The sequence below is a fragment of the Aedes albopictus genome, chromosome 1, assembly GCF_035046485.1.
Source record: "Aedes albopictus strain Foshan chromosome 1, AalbF5, whole genome shotgun sequence".
Taxonomy (NCBI): domain Eukaryota; kingdom Metazoa; phylum Arthropoda; class Insecta; order Diptera; family Culicidae; genus Aedes; species Aedes albopictus.
In genome coordinates, this window is record NC_085136.1 from 230458751 (window position 1) to 230463430 (window position 4680).

A 4680-nucleotide genomic window follows, 5' to 3' on the forward strand; every position below is an offset into this window, starting at 1 on the left:
TCATGCAATGGCAGGCAAAGAAAGCCCTACAATTAATAACTGTGGAAAAGTGCTCAAAGAACACTAAGTTGAAGCGAGGCAGGCCAAGTCCCAGTGGGGACGTCGAGCCATAAAGAAGAAGAAGAAACCAAAATCATGCATGCGAGCGATACATAAAATCGTGGTTATTCAAAAAATTGTTGAACTGTTAGCAAGAAAATAGCATCAGATCACATTAATTTTCAGCTTTTTAGTCGATTAACAGTTAACAAGAACATAATCTCAGACCACATTTGAGACAATCAGAATTGGTTCTAGGTGTCCTACCGGAAGTGGTCAAACGTAAAATTTAACAAAACCCATGCAAGCTGCACATCAAATAGCGGAATTATAAAAGTGAACAAAATAAATGTCAAAGCGATACATCAGATCGTCAAAGTCTTCATATATGCAAGAGAAAAAAATCGTGACCAAAGTGATATCTCAAATCACACCATTTCAGATTCCAGCGGTGTAAATGCGTAGTAGGATAGATCAACGTTTTATGGAAAAAATAAAATCTAATCGCATCAACACCTTATCAATTTTCAATCTTCAATCTACTTTTGCTTCTAAAATTACTGCTCACAATTTGGGTGCGGCTGGTTGAGCCCTCGCTCTTCTCATTGCGATTGAAACTTGAATGGAAATTTTTACATTGTCTGCATTTTTCTCGTAAGAAGATCACATTTTACATGAATCGTGTTACATTTGGTAATAAAATATAGCCTAAAGAAACGTTATGTTTTCCGGCCTTGGCAGTCTTTCAGAGCAGCAAGAACAATATTGCTTCAATTTCCGACGGTTTCGGTAATGTATTTTACCATTTTCAAGGAATCTATAAGAATGATCGAATAATTTCTAATTACCTTTTTTGGCCCACCCTGTTACTTACAGAAGTTTTGTTCTCTTGTACGGAACGGTAGTGCTCTACATTTGATTGTCCATTCAATTTGAAATGGCGCTCGCTTCGGCTATGGATATAGTGTGATATTACTATCTTACATTTTAAGTTACATTTGTCTACTCACTGCATGTGTGGCGATATTTTTGCAAGACACTGTATCGCGGGTGGCTTTTGCTATAAAAAGCCTGTCGTTTGGAGCTTAACTATTTGTTATAATCGCACAGTTTTCGCCTACGCTTTTAGTCGTGACAGCTTCTTGGCTGTCCGTGCTTGCTACTAGTGTCTTGTAGTGTGTGTAGTACATCATCTAGAATGTTGTTGTTGTGGTGTGAGTGTGTTCTGATTCATTCGTGTTTGTGTATCATTTCGTTTTCGTGTTTTGTTGACATTCCTTACTTCGTGTAATATCCCTGCGTAAATCGCATGTAGCCCTTCTGTGTCTGTCCTTCTATTTATACAATTCGTGTTGTTGACAATATGACACATCTCTAGAAATTGGAGTGTGTTTGTGTTTTCATTCTTGTCTAGTATTTTCGTTCTGTCTAGATCGAATCTATGTTGTTTTGTGATGCTGTGGTGCATCAGAGCCGTTTTTTCCCCGAGAGCAATCATTTCTTGGTCCTCTACGTCGATTCCTCGTTCCAGCAGTTTGTCCATCGTGTTGTAGTGTGTTTGATGACCATGTATTCTTGTTTTTAGGCGATTGGTTGTCATCCCAACGTACATAGCTTCGCAGTGGCAACAAGGAATGGCATAGATGACGTTTGTTTGCTGCTCAGGTGGGACTGGATCCTTTACCTTCGTGAAATAGTCCCTTGCTGATCGGACGTTGTACTTTGCGAGTCGTATGTTATTATAATCTCGCTGCAAGACCCTGTCAATCTTGTTTGACAGGTGAGGTATGAATGGAATGCGACGGTAGGTATATTCCAGGATTTCTTGCTGATTCTCGTCGTTGGAACGCTCATTCATCCTGTTGGCGATTCGGTGCCTTAGCGGTTTCGGGTAATCGTTTAGCTTGAGTTGTTCATCAACAATCTGCATTTTTGCTTGTTGATCCAGGTTCGTGGTTAGTTGGTTTACCCGTCTAGCGAAGTTTATTGCCATATTCAACAAGTCATGCAGCAATCCCTGGTAAGCAAATACAACATCAAGGACTCCTTTTCATTCTGCCAGTTCATAAACAACATAACTCTACCCGGGGATCACGTACTTGTTTCGTTGGATGTAAAATCGCTATTCACCTCGATACCAAAATCGCTGGCAATCAACAGTATCATAATGAGGTGGGACGAAATTAGGCCAAACACAAACATATGTTTGGACCTATTTCTAGAAATAGTCGAGTTTTGTATCGACGCGAGCTACTTCCGCTTCGATGGCCAACATTACCAACAAATATTCGGTACGGCTATGGGCAATCCCCTATCTCCAGCAATCGCGGATTGGGTAATGGAAACATTGCTGGACACGGTTGTTCGAATGCTCAAAATCCCCCTACCATTCCTACGAAAATTCGTAGACGATCTAGTAACGGCAATCCCTCTCCACCAACTAGACCATGTCATGGAAACATTCAACAGCTATGACGTCCACATCCAGTTCACGTACGAACTGGAGGTGGATAACAAATTGCCATTCCTGGATATGCTCCTTATCAGACAGGACAACCAGAAGATTGCCACCCAATGGTACCAAAAACCTATCGCTAGTGGACGTTTTCTTAATTTCCATTCATATCACCCACTCGGTCAAAAGCTGAATATGGCAATAAACTTCGCTAGACGGGTAAACCAACTAACCACGAACCTGGATCAACAAGCAAAAATGCAGATTGTTGATGAACAACTCAAGCTAAACGATTACCCGAAACCGCTAAGGCACCGAATCGCCAACAGGATGAATGAGCGTTCCAACGACGAGAATCAGCAAGAAATCCTGGAATATACCTACCGTCGCATTCCATTCATACCTCACCTGTCAAACAAGATTGACAGGGTCTTGCAGCGAGATTATAATAACATACGACTCGCAAAGTACAACGTCCGATCAGCAAGGGACTATTTCACGAAGGTAAAGGATCCAGTCCCACCTGAGCAGCAAACAAACGTCATCTATGCCATTCCTTGTTGCCACTGCGAAGCTATGTACGTTGGGATGACAACCAATCGCCTAAAAACAAGAATACATGGTCATCAAACACACTACAACACGATGGACAAACTGCTGGAACGAGGAATCGACGTAGAGGACCAAGAAATGATTGCTCTCGGGGAAAAAACGGCTCTGATGCACCACAGCATCACAAAACAACATAGATTCGATCTAGACAGAACGAAAATACTAGACAAGAATGAAAACACAAACACACTCCAATTTCTAGAGATGTGTCATTTTGTCAACAACACGAATTGTATAAATAGAAGGACAGACACAGAAAGGCTACATGCGATTTACGCAGGGATATTACACGAAGTAAGGAATGTCAACAAAACACGAAAACGAAATGATACACAAACACGAATGAATCCGAACACACTCACACCACAACAACAACATTCTAGATGATGTACTACACACACTACAAGACACTAGTAGCAAGCACGGACAGCCAAGAAGCTGTCACGACTAAAAGCGTAGGCGAAAACTGTGCGATTATAACAAATAGTTAAGCTCCAAACGACAGGCTTTTTATAGCAAAAGCCACCCGCGATACAGTGTCTTGCAAAAATATCGCCACACATGCAGTGAGTAGACAAATGTAACTTAAAATGTAAAATAGTAATATCACACTATATCCATAGCCGAAGCGAGCGCCATTTCAAATTGAATGGACAATCAAATGTAGAGCACTACCGTTCCGTACAAGAGAACAAAACTTCTGTAAGTAACAGGGTGGGCCAAAAAAGGTAATTAGAAATTATTCGATCATTCTTATAGATTCCTTGAAAATGGTAAAATACATTACCGAAACCGTCGGAAATTGAAGCAATATTGTTCTTGCTGCTCTGAAAGACTGCCAAGGCCGGAAAACATAACGTTTCTCTAGCTACAATATCCAGTCGTTAAGCAATCCTTCCGTTGAATATTATAGCCTAAAGTGTACTGAAATAAACAATGGCGAAGATCACAAAGTGATCTACGATTGTGAATAGAGTTGACCTTCTTCATGCATTAGCTGACGCTCACCCCGCTGCCGTAGTGCATGGAATGGAGTCATAATGACCCCAATCAGAGATGCCAGATTATTTTTATCAAAAATCTGTATCATTACATATTTTTTGCAATTTCTCATCGTAATAGGCTGTTTTACCTCACGCAAACCTGACAGGAAAAGGCCTACTTTCCCGCACCAAATTAACAGTGCTGTAATGGTTCATTACAGCACTGATTTGCGTTGCGTAATGAACCATTACAGCACTGTTTTCTGTTTTGGTCAACTTCTTGATGCTTTCTGGACGCAGTTTTGAAAAATTGCGACAACTGCACAGTATAACCTGTTATGTTCAGATTTTCTTAAACATGGCTATGAACATCAGTGTGCAGTTTGATGAAAAAGTTTTGTTAAAAACTATCCTCAAGGTAATTTATGAAATTGCAAAAAACGTTGTACGCAACTCGGTGCAGAACTCGATTTTTCCAGCACTCGTCGTAATTATCCAACTCGGCAAGCCTCGTTGGATAAGTGTACGACTCGTGCTGTAAAAATCGCCATTCTGCACCTTGTTGCGTAAACTACTATTCCTGTATCGCCG

The 4680-nt window shown here is 40.7% G+C and overlaps 1 long non-coding RNA gene across 1 annotated transcript; it reads left to right on the plus strand.

Moving 5' to 3' along the window:
- The first annotated feature begins 3462 nt into the window (after positions 1-3462).
- LOC134286932 (uncharacterized) lies at positions 3463-4019 on the plus strand. The gene is made up of 3 exons (XR_009996936.1): positions 3463-3672; positions 3730-3808; positions 3866-4019. It is a non-coding gene; the product is annotated as an uncharacterized LOC134286932 (long non-coding RNA).
- Positions 4020-4680: the final 661 nt, after the last annotated feature.